Here is a 13496-nt window from a genome sequence, read left to right as displayed (position 1 = left end):
TGATGCATAACAATACGCAATGCACCACATTCACCATATTGCAGTGCACCACAATAAGCAGTAGGCACGAAATTATAATAAGAAATACGGCACACGATGTACGTACAACACGCAATGTAGCACAAAAAGGCCACCAAATACACCACAATACGCACTGCATTATAATAAGCAATACAGTACGCGAAGCACTACAACACGTAATGCATAAAGCACTATACATCGCAATAAGCACCACAACACGCCATAACCACTGAAACACAATAAGCAGGCGATGCACTATAATCAGCAATGCACAACTATTTGCAGTACACCACAATAAGCAATGCAACCCAATACGCAATGCGCCACAATACGCAATAAGCACTGCATTGAAATACAGCACGCGGTACGCTATAATGCAATTAGCAACGCACCACAATCAGCAATGCACAATACATATAACTATATGCAATACAGTACAATACGCAATGCATCACATAAGCAAAGCACATAATAAGCAATGCATTAGAATAAGCAATAGTAGTATCGGGCCCGGTATACCGCCGGAAGTGACGTCACACTTCCGGTGTTGAGATATAGTACGAGGTGTCTTATCTCTTTTCCGGTGTTAAGTGGCAGCTGTTGTTAATTAAATGACTTCCGGTGGTGAGATATAGTACGAGGTGTCTTATCGCACTTCCGGTGTTTAAGTGCCATCTGTTGTTAATTATCCGACTTCCGGTGTCTTATCGCTATTGGCTGTTGCTGCCTTATCGCTATCGACTTCCGATGTTTATTAAGTGGCATATGTTTTCTATTAAGATACTTCCGGTGGTGAGATATAGTACGAGGTGTCTTATCGCACTTCTGGTGTTTATTAAGTGACCTCTGTTGTGTATTAGGTGGCCTCCGTTGCTTATCTCTACAGAATGCCGACATCCGGTCATTAAGTGACATCTGCTTTCGATTAAGGGACTTCCGGTGTTTTATCTCTACAGAATGACGACATCCGGTGTTTATTAAGTGACCTCTGTTGTGTATTAGGTGGCCTCCGTTGCTTATCTCTACAGAATGCCGACATCCGGTCATTAAGTGACATCTGCTTTCGATTAAGGGACTTCCGGTGTTTTATCTCTACAGAATGACGACATCCGGTGTTTATTAAGTGACATCTGTTGTTAATTATCCGACTTCCGGTGTTTATTAGGTGACCTCCGTTGTTTATCTCTACAGAATGCCGACTTCCGGTGTTTAATAAGTGACATCTGTTGTTCATTACGCGACTTCCGGTGTCTTATCTCAATTCCGGTGTTTATTAAGTGACATCTGTTGCTCATTAAGCGACTTCCGGTGTTTATTAAGTGACATCTGTTGTTCATTAAACGACTTCCGGTGTCTTATCTCTACTATTTTCTATTAAGAGACTTCCTGTGTCTTATCGCCATTATTTTTTACTTCTGTGTTGACTTATTTCTATTGGTAATTAGGGACTACGGATCATTGAGGACTACGGACGCTGTAAATATTTTTGACAAGCTTCTAGACGTATCGAGTGACTATATTTTGAAAAAACGGGACATTTCACTCCCGAGCGTTTCCACCATCTAAGAGGGGGCTTTTGTCCTAATTTCCGGTTTTTGCCAGAATTCTCACCTTGTTTCGGCACTTCCCGTCTCTTTCCTTCCCCCAATGATATGTGTTTTGACGACGTTATGTTACGACTTTAAAGCATGTCTTTACGCCCCTGTTATCACTGTTATTCGCTGATGTATTTATGTTCTCTTACTTATCCCTCTAGCTGACAGTGTTCAACCACATAGAAGGCATCCGTGCAAAGAAAGGATCCGAAAATTTTAGCAGTTCCTTTTATTCCAATTTGATTGTATTATGATTTCAAACGTATCCTAAAACAATGTATTTAGAAAAAAGAAAAATATCTAGTTAAGAATCTCAAATTTATTTACAAATCAAACTTCTATTTATCTCAGACTTGTCTCAGTAAATAGTTTGCATTATGTTGTTTGTCAGTCGTTATAACTATTTTTTCCAACTTGCTTCTCACCATACAATTTTTTTTCTAATTCGCTGTCGATCTACTGTATTGCCGTTAACGCTGAATCGTTTTAAAATAAGAAACATTGTAGAAAAATTGAGAATTAAAAACGATTTAAAACAAATTTTAAAAAAGTAAAATAAAAATGACGTTTTATATAAAAAAATTAATCGAAATAAGTCTTCAAAACAATAAAAATAAGATATAATTACAGAAATAAATAATTTTGAACGACTAAAAATAATAATCTAATATAAATAAAATAACAAAAGTAATGAAAAAATGAAACATGAAATAGTAACGATGAAAAAAAATGAAGGAGTGAAAAAAACTAACAATGAAAATAAAATGATTACACAAAGATAATAAAAATCAAATAGATAAAATAATTACGATGAGTAAATTAAATAAAGAATTAAAAAATAACAAAAGAACGAATAAAACTAATGTTAAAATTTGAATAATTAAAAAATTAAATGAAATAAAATAAAATGATAATACAAATAAAATAACAAAGACAAAAATCCAATAGATAAGATAAAGACATGAAAAAAAAAAATTGAATAAATAAATGCAAAAACTATCAATAAAATTAACATAGCGGTAGTAAGAATAACAATGAAATTAAAATATTAAATGATTAATAAAATGAAGCAAAAACAAATGAAAATAAAAAATAATAATACTATGAAATAAATAAAATACAAACATAAATAGCTGTATTAACAACTGAAAAAATAAAACAGATCAAAATAATTAACTATGAGATGGTTGTTTGAATATATATTCTTACTAAATTTAAATGTATTCGAATGTGTTTCTCACCAAGCACCCTCGCTGCATACAACGATTTCAATATAACATTACTGAATTCTTCAGCGGAAACTTCATAGAGATTTTCATCACCACACTATAAACATTCAATTTTTCCTGATTTGAAGAAAGATTTTGCTGATTATATTCAAATACAAATACAACGCCACAACAGGCAAAATGCCCAAAGAGGTGGCTGAGAAAAAGATGCCCATAAAAATATTCTTGCAGCATTATTCCTTAGATATCACTGTTCCATACCATACATATGCACAAACATCTAAAGTGCACGCAGTCAACTGCTACCATTCACTGAAACGAACATTTTCTTAAAAGACGAGAGGAGAGGTTTCGGTTACTGATGACAATGATAAAGGCTAAAAAAAAATAAACTGCGGTTTCTGTTATGATGTGTGTCAACTAAAGAGTGGACATCCTTCATGACATTGGTGCGAGAAAGAATAAAAGTTACAATGTTCTCAGAAGCAAGTGTGTGTAACCAATAAAATAATTATACTCTAAGAAAAGGGATAAAAAAACATTAAAAGTGATAAAAACGATTGAAAAAAAATTCAATATGAAAGTCAACTACCAATATGAGTCTTTTTTTTTACTATTTCTAAATCGCATGTCATATCATAACTTAGAATGACTATATTATTAACTGAGCATTATTTCTCTCTAAATTATTTAGTAGGAATCTTTCATTCATTATTCCTTTCGTAAAAGTTCTCAGTGAATGCTTTCCCAAAACAGTTTTTGGTTTTCAATCTTTGATTCGGTTATACTCGATTTTTTTTTCTTGATGAAGGACTGAATTCTCAGTGGTTATCCTCTCATTCAGTTTACTATCTTTTACTAATTTTGACACATTCCACTTCAAATCAAATTGAATTTGTTCTTTTTATACATGCAGAAAAAGGTGAATTTATGAGAAACATGTTTACCATCTAGAGGCACCGAAGATTAAGCAAATTACGTTATAATTAAGGAAATAAATAAAATAAACAAAATATTAAAAAAAACGCACAACATTAGCAAGACAGAATTATTAATGTCAAATAAAAAATATAAAATAGACAAAGAAAAACACATACAAACACAACATAAATAAGACAAAATTCTTATCTTATGATGAAAAGTGCAAAAGAAACAAGGCTTTAAACATTGAAACAAGACAGATTTTACATTTACTTTCACACAAAATTACAAGATTTAACGAAATGAAATGATTTTTTATACATAAATTATTCTTCTTAGATTATTTTCATTTTTTCATATATTCAACGGAATGGGTTAAATCTCGTTTTTCTAGTTTTTCATAGATTTCACAGCGATGTTCAAGGCCTCACCTAACCGTTATGCTTTAAAACGAATCAATTAATTGGTTTGTTCTCCGACTACCAAACAAGAGCAGCAATACTAAAGTTAAAAATTTCCATATTTATCTAATATTGTAAAATACACTTTGTTAGAGTTTTTTCAAATCCGGAGTAACTACGTCGATTGCATGTATTCTTTTCAAACAAATCAAGACGAATCTTCCGTATTAATTCTCTTCTCATACGGTGGTTATGAATTCATTTTTCTCTCATCTTTGAAATTACATAGGTTTCGATGTGATTCGCATATGATGGTTAGCTATGTATTTGTTCTCATACATTTCTGCATTTGTTTTGTCCATAGCTTTGATATTGCAATCATTTGCATCCATACTGCAATTTTCAACTTCTCTATTCCCGCGAAATCAAAGGGATTTTACTAAGATCATCGATTCATCCAACGTCTTTTAACTCATACTCTGGCTTGTTTTTTTCTCTACTCCATAATATATTTTCCACTTTTATATTTAAACCCAAATTAACTTCCATTTTCTAAACTAAATTTTTCAAATGGATTTGGATTCATACAATTTTCGAATGATGTTCAATATGATGAGATTTAATTCAGCTCTTTCACGTGACATTCTTTCAATGCATTAATTTATTTCCATACATTTTACCTGATTTTTCAAATTACCAATTTTTTTGATAAAAACACACTTATGTATAACTTTTCTGTATCATCTTTACCAATTAAAACAGAAAACCTTGATCGTTTTGAGTTACTAAAATACGGATTCGATTATTTTACTCTTTGTAGGCCTATACAAACTCAAACTTATATTTGGATCTCATCATTCGCTATGTTTCAAAGAATTATTTTTAGATAAAACTTGCATTTTCGATAAAAACAAATTTGCGTCGAGGTTTCTTTCTGCAATTTCTCTAATGTTTATTATCTCTGTATGGTTTTTTATTGTAAGCAAACAAATACACACACATACACATTACACAAATACGGGCCAATAACACACGAAAAGGAATTCAGAAGAAAAAGAAAAAAAGACATACACATATAACGAATATACACCATGTGGCCTCAAGGGACAGAATTTGAGAGTTTTTTGTCATGAATTTTATGAGTCTCAGCTATCAGCTAAATGACATCGAGGCTTGATAACTCCCATCTCGAACATCATATCAATTACGAAACACCCATATCATTAAATACACAGTGATTCTCACCCATATGACCATTAATGCTGGGGATTATACTTTGATTAAGACAAATTTTATCACTTTAAATTCACTTGAAACGTATATGCACCTGGTAAAAAATTTAATTCCCTCCTTCCCCCGTACAAGACTATTGAAAAAGACGATTAAGTCAGCAACATTTGTGCGTCATTCTTAACTTCAAGAATTTTGAAGTCCTATATTACGACACGATCTTAACCATTCGATGGGTTTATCATCCAAGATTGTCGTTTAGGACAGATACAAATAAGGTGAAAAAAAGGCGTATCATCAATATAGTGGAAGAGAAATCATTAACTACACAAGTATTACAGTGGGTTTATTCAGTAAAATAGTTAGTATGCTTTAAAAAAAAGGAATAAAAGAAAACATTAAAAAATTATAAAGAAACGCTAAAATTGGCAAAATCATTGAAAATGATCAAAAATACACTGAAAATTGAAAATTATAGAAAAACATTAAAAGTTAAAAATATGATGAAAAATTTCAATGTCTTGGACAAAAAGTGTGTTTGCCTTATCCTTGCAAAGGATTACGAACAAAAATTATTGTGTTAAAAATTATTTTTGTTGGTAATCCAAATTGTAATTGTAGCAAGTGGCAAGCACACTTTTTGTCCAAGACATTGAAATTTTTCATCATATTTTTAACTTTTAATGTTTTTCTATAATTTTCAATTTTCAGTGTATTTTTGATCATTTTCAATGATTTTGCCAATTTTAGCGTTTCTTTATAATTTTTTAATGTTTTCTTTTATTCCTTTTTTTTAAAGCATACTAACTATTTTACTGAATAAACCCACTGTAATACTTGTGTAGTTAATGATTTCTCTTCCACTATATTGATGATACGCCTTTTTTTCACCTTATTTGTATCTGTCCTAAACGACAATCTTGGATGATAAACCCATCGAATGGTTAAGATCGTGTCGTAATATAGGACTTCAAAATTCTTGAAGTTAAGAATGACGCACAAATGTTGCTGACTTAATCGTCTTTTTCAATAGTCTTGTACGGGGGAAGGAGGGAATTAAATTTTTTACCAGGTGCATATACGTTTCAAGTGAATTTAAAGTGATAAAATTTGTCTTAATCAAAGTATAATCCCCAGCATTAATGGTCATATGGGTGAGAATCACTGTGTATTTAATGATATGGGTGTTTCGTAATTGATATGATGTTCGAGATGGGAGTTATCAAGCCTCGATGTCATTTAGCTGATAGCTGAGACTCATAAAATTCATGACAAAAAACTCTCAAATTCTGTCCCTTGAGGCCACATGGTGTATATTCGTTATATGTGTATGTCTTTTTTTCTTTTTCTTCTGAATTCCTTTTCGTGTGTTATTGGCCCGTATTTGTGTAATGTGTATGTGTGTGTATTTGTTTGCTTACAATAAAAAACCATACAGAGATAATAAACATTAGAGAAATTGCAGAAAGAAACCTCGACGCAAATTTGTTTTTATCGAAAATGCAAGTTTTATCTAAAAATAATTCTTTGAAACATAGCGAATGATGAGATCCAAATATAAGTTTGAGTTTGTATAGGCCTACAAAGAGTAAAATAATCGAATCCGTATTTTAGTAACTCAAAACGATCAAGGTTTTCTGTTTTAATTGGTAAAGATGATACAGAAAAGTTATACATAAGTGTGTTTTTATCAAAAAAATTGGTAATTTGAAAAATCAGGTAAAATGTATGGAAATAAATTAATGCATTGAAAGAATGTCACGTGAAAGAGCTGAATTAAATCTCATCATATTGAACATCATTCGAAAATTGTATGAATCCAAATCCATTTGAAAAATTTAGTTTAGAAAATGGAAGTTAATTTGGGTTTAAATATAAAAGTGGAAAATATATTATGGAGTAGAGAAAAAAACAAGCCAGAGTATGAGTTAAAAGACGTTGGATGAATCGATGATCTTAGTAAAATCCCTTTGATTTCGCGGGAATAGAGAAGTTGAAAATTGCAGTATGGATGCAAATGATTGCAATATCAAAGCTATGGACAAAACAAATGCAGAAATGTATGAGAACAAATACATAGCTAACCATCATATGCGAATCACATCGAAACCTATGTAATTTCAAAGATGAGAGAAAAATGAATTCATAACCACCGTATGAGAAGAGAATTAATACGGAAGATTCGTCTTGATTTGTTTGAAAAGAATACATGCAATCGACGTAGTTACTCCGGATTTGAAAAAACTCTAACAAAGTGTATTTTACAATATTAGATAAATATGGAAATTTTTAACTTTAGTATTGCTGCTCTTGTTTGGTAGTCGGAGAACAAACCAATTAATTGATTCGTTTTAAAGCATAACGGTTAGGTGAGGCCTTGAACATCGCTGTGAAATCTATGAAAAACTAGAAAAACGAGATTTAACCCATTCCGTTGAATATATGAAAAAATGAAAATAATCTAAGAAGAATAATTTATGTATAAAAAATCATTTCATTTCGTTAAATCTTGTAATTTTGTGTGAAAGTAAATGTAAAATCTGTCTTGTTTCAATGTTTAAAGCCTTGTTTCTTTTGCACTTTTCATCATAAGATAAGAATTTTGTCTTATTTATGTTGTGTTTGTATGTGTTTTTCTTTGTCTATTTTATATTTTTTATTTGACATTAATAATTCTGTCTTGCTAATGTTGTGCGTTTTTTTTAATATTTTGTTTATTTTATTTATTTCCTTAATTATAACGTAATTTGCTTAATCTTCGGTGCCTCTAGATGGTAAACATGTTTCTCATAAATTCACCTTTTTCTGCATGTATAAAAAGAACAAATTCAATTTGATTTGAAGTGGAATGTGTCAAAATTAGTAAAAGATAGTAAACTGAATGAGAGGATAACCACTGAGAATTCAGTCCTTCATCAAGAAAAAAAAATCGAGTATAACCGAATCAAAGATTGAAAACCAAAAACTGTTTTGGGAAAGCATTCACTGAGAACTTTTACGAAAGGAATAATGAATGAAAGATTCCTACTAAATAATTTAGAGAGAAATAATGCTCAGTTAATAATATAGTCATTCTAAGTTATGATATGACATGCGATTTAGAAATAGTAAAAAAAAAGACTCATATTGGTAGTTGACTTTCATATTGAATTTTTTTTCAATCGTTTTTATCACTTTTAATGTTTTTTTATCCCTTTTCTTAGAGTATAATTATTTTATTGGTTACACACACTTGCTTCTGAGAACATTGTAACTTTTATTCTTTCTCGCACCAATGTCATGAAGGATGTCCACTCTTTAGTTGACACACATCATAACAGAAACCGCAGTTTATTTTTTTTTAGCCTTTATCATTGTCATCAGTAACCGAAACCTCTCCTCTCGTCTTTTAAGAAAATGTTCGTTTCAGTGAATGGTAGCAGTTGACTGCGTGCACTTTAGATGTTTGTGCATATGTATGGTATGGAACAGTGATATCTAAGGAATAATGCTGCAAGAATATTTTTATGGGCATCTTTTTCTCAGCCACCTCTTTGGGCATTTTGCCTGTTGTGGCGTTGTATTTGTATTTGAATATAATCAGCAAAATCTTTCTTCAAATCAGGAAAAATTGAATGTTTATAGTGTGGTGATGAAAATCTCTATGAAGTTTCCGCTGAAGAATTCAGTAATGTTATATTGAAATCGTTGTATGCAGCGAGGGTGCTTGGTGAGAAACACATTCGAATACATTTAAATTTAGTAAGAATATATATTCAAACAACCATCTCATAGTTAATTATTTTGATCTGTTTTATTTTTTCAGTTGTTAATACAGCTATTTATGTTTGTATTTTATTTATTTCATAGTATTATTATTTTTTATTTTCATTTGTTTTTGCTTCATTTTATTAATCATTTAATATTTTAATTTCATTGTTATTCTTACTACCGCTATGTTAATTTTATTGATAGTTTTTGCATTTATTTATTCAATTTTTTTTTTTTCATGTCTTTATCTTATCTATTGGATTTTTGTCTTTGTTATTTTATTTGTATTATCATTTTATTTTATTTCATTTAATTTTTTAATTATTCAAATTTTAACATTAGTTTTATTCGTTCTTTTGTTATTTTTTAATTCTTTATTTAATTTACTCATCGTAATTATTTTATCTATTTGATTTTTATTATCTTTGTGTAATCATTTTATTTTCATTGTTAGTTTTTTTCACTCCTTCATTTTTTTTCATCGTTACTATTTCATGTTTCATTTTTTCATTACTTTTGTTATTTTATTTATATTAGATTATTATTTTTAGTCGTTCAAAATTATTTATTTCTGTAATTATATCTTATTTTTATTGTTTTGAAGACTTATTTCGATTAATTTTTTTATATAAAACGTCATTTTTATTTTACTTTTTTAAAATTTGTTTTAAATCGTTTTTAATTCTCAATTTTTCTACAATGTTTCTTATTTTAAAACGATTCAGCGTTAACGGCAATACAGTAGATCGACAGCGAATTAGAAAAAAAATTGTATGGTGAGAAGCAAGTTGGAAAAAATAGTTATAACGACTGACAAACAACATAATGCAAACTATTTACTGAGACAAGTCTGAGATAAATAGAAGTTTGATTTGTAAATAAATTTGAGATTCTTAACTAGATATTTTTCTTTTTTCTAAATACATTGTTTTAGGATACGTTTGAAATCATAATACAATCAAATTGGAATAAAAGGAACTGCTAAAATTTTCGGATCCTTTCTTTGCACGGATGCCTTCTATGTGGTTGAACACTGTCAGCTAGAGGGATAAGTAAGAGAACATAAATACATCAGCGAATAACAGTGATAACAGGGGCGTAAAGACATGCTTTAAAGTCGTAACATAACGTCGTCAAAACACATATCATTGGGGGAAGGAAAGAGACGGGAAGTGCCGAAACAAGGTGAGAATTCTGGCAAAAACCGGAAATTAGGACAAAAGCCCCCTCTTAGATGGTGGAAACGCTCGGGAGTGAAATGTCCCGTTTTTTCAAAATATAGTCACTCGATACGTCTAGAAGCTTGTCAAAAATATTTACAGCGTCCGTAGTCCTCAATGATCCGTAGTCCCTAATTACCAATAGAAATAAGTCAACACAGAAGTAAAAAATAATGGCGATAAGACACAGGAAGTCTCTTAATAGAAAATAGTAGAGATAAGACACCGGAAGTCGTTTAATGAACAACAGATGTCACTTAATAAACACCGGAAGTCGCTTAATGAGCAACAGATGTCACTTAATAAACACCGGAATTGAGATAAGACACCGGAAGTCGCGTAATGAACAACAGATGTCACTTATTAAACACCGGAAGTCGGCATTCTGTAGAGATAAACAACGGAGGTCACCTAATAAACACCGGAAGTCGGATAATTAACAACAGATGTCACTTAATAAACACCGGATGTCGTCATTCTGTAGAGATAAAACACCGGAAGTCCCTTAATCGAAAGCAGATGTCACTTAATGACCGGATGTCGGCATTCTGTAGAGATAAGCAACGGAGGCCACCTAATACACAACAGAGGTCACTTAATAAACACCGGATGTCGTCATTCTGTAGAGATAAAACACCGGAAGTCCCTTAATCGAAAGCAGATGTCACTTAATGACCGGATGTCGGCATTCTGTAGAGATAAGCAACGGAGGCCACCTAATACACAACAGAGGTCACTTAATAAACACCAGAAGTGCGATAAGACACCTCGTACTATATCTCACCACCGGAAGCATCTTAATAGAAAACATATGCCACTTAATAAACATCGGAAGTCGATAGCGATAAGGCAGCAACAGCCAATAGCGATAAGACACCGGAAGTCGGATAATTAACAACAGATGGCACTTAAACACCGGAAGTGCGATAAGACACCTCGTACTATATCTCACCACCGGAAGTCATTTAATTAACAACAGCTGCCACTTAACACCGGAAAAGAGATAAGACACCTCGTACTATATCTCAACACCGGAAGTGTGACGTCACTTCCGGCGGTATACCGGGCCCGATACTACTAGCAATACAGCACGCGATGCATTACAATACGCAATGCACCAAAAATAGCAATGTACCACTATTTACAGTGTCCCGCAATACAGCATAAAACGTAATGCACCACAATATGCGATGTATCGCAATAAGCGAAGCACCATAATATACGCAAAAAAGTACTGTATGACAGTAAGAATCACAAAGAATCACAATCAGTAATGTAGTAATGTGTGTAATCAGTAATATTGTACACCACAAATAAGCAATGCAGCATAGTATGCGATGCATCGCAATAAGCAAAGCACTATAGTATGCGATGCATCGCAATAAGCAAAGCACTATAGTACGCAATGCACCACAATACGCATTAAACGCTGCATTACAATGCAGCACGCGATGCACTACAATATGCAATGCACCGCAATCAATAATGCACCATTATTTTTGCAGTGCCACAATAAGCAATGCAGCGCAATGAGAAGCAAGTATTCATCCTCGACTCAAAATGAAACCTGTCAATTTCCCCATGACGAGATCTGTCCAATTATCCGCCCTGGGTACCCGGACCCTGTGTGTTGGGAGCACTGGTGATGTATACATACCTCTGGATACATACACAAAACTCGATCCCTACAGGTCAAGCGGTTCCCGATATATGCTTGAGTTAAATGAAAACTCGACCCAAAATCGTAACCGACTTCCGTAACACAAAAAGTAACAGATTTCCGTCACTCATTTCCGTAACATAAAATCGTCACTAATTTCTGTTGCTTAGAAACGGGCCCTTTTCGAGTTTGTGATTTTATATTATAGAGTAGATAACTTATATTTCTCCTCTAAGGTTCTCAACCTTTTTTTATTCGTGGAGCCCTTTCTGGTCTATATTCTCTATCTTTATTCCCTGGTCTTTTATTCGTGGAGCCCTTTCTTTCTATCTATGATGGAACCCCGCAGGCCTATTTTATATTTATTCATCAAAGTTACTGAGTTACTTATGTTATTTACAATATTTATAACTTAATTTTCTAAATTTACTGTTTTTTTTTACTTTTTTCTTGCGGCCCCGGGGGCTGCACACGGAACCGAGGAGCACCAGTTGAGAACCACTGATCCTCTATAATACCTTCATGGATGGTTCTTGACGATATTGCTGATACAGGCTACTATCGATGTAACAAACTCTTCCTGAAAAGAGTCAGTTGTGGAAAAAAATCGCCAATTCGGTTGTCCAGATAACTGACCCTGCGATGTACAAAATTATCTATAAAAATTCATTACTAATGTAAACATGGTCGGTCTTGACTCGCTGTAGTTTCATCCGAAAGTAGTACGTCCTTGACCTACATGATTTCATAGTATGAAAAAAATATTTCTTCGATGAAGAGTTTACTGACATATAGTTTCCAAGGATGACAATAAATATAAGTTTTGTTTTAGTCTTTTATAAATATGAGATGCTGCAGCTGTTGCATAACTGGTTCCATTTTTCTGATGAAGTTTTCCTGTCTGCCGATAGATGGCATAAAACCTCCCGATATTTGGACGTTAAATTAATGTTAATTAAGATTAGCTCGAAGATTTCTCGAATATTCAAGACCTGAGCGAAAAGAAACTACTGCTGCAAGGCCCCCAAAACTTACTGTTCTTAAATTTAAACAGCAAAAATCCAGGGGTGAATTTATTCAAATATCATCCTCCTTCTAACCAGATCATAGCTCGCTGCTCTGTCTCAGTGAAGAGATTGCGAAGAAGACAAGCCATGCTGAAAAATGTGCGTGTATGTGTTGTGAGAGTAACGCGAAGTTTGTTTTTGTGTTTTAGTGCTGCCATCTGCCGCTAGTTTTTTCAACTATGAGTGAAGTATAGAGATATTTATATTCCATATTTTTAGAAAAACAATATGGTCAGTTGATATATATTTTCTCACTTTATTGAGACCTTTTGTCAATCCATATTTCAATATTCTTTTAATATGTAGTACAATAATCCTCTGTAGGTCAAGTACCTGTGGTGTAGTGGTTATCACATCCGCCTAACACGCGGAAGGTCCCAGGTTCGAGCCCTGGCAGGTACA

The 13496-nt window shown here is 32.5% G+C and overlaps 1 non-coding gene across 1 annotated transcript; it reads left to right on the top strand.

Moving 5' to 3' along the window:
* Positions 1-13423: 13423 nt before the first annotated feature.
* TRNAV-AAC (transfer RNA valine (anticodon AAC)) lies at positions 13424-13496 on the top strand. Its single transcript has one exon. It is a non-coding gene; the product is annotated as a tRNA-Val (tRNA).

Source organism: Pholcus phalangioides, unplaced genomic scaffold, assembly GCF_987345545.1.
Source record: "Pholcus phalangioides strain wild (caught in Gottingen) unplaced genomic scaffold, Ppha-v1.0 ptg000001l_1, whole genome shotgun sequence".
NCBI classification, from domain to species: Eukaryota; Metazoa; Arthropoda; class Arachnida; order Araneae; family Pholcidae; genus Pholcus; species Pholcus phalangioides.
The sequence above is the reverse complement of the archived record's forward strand: the minus strand, read 5'-3'. Positions and strand labels throughout refer to the sequence as shown.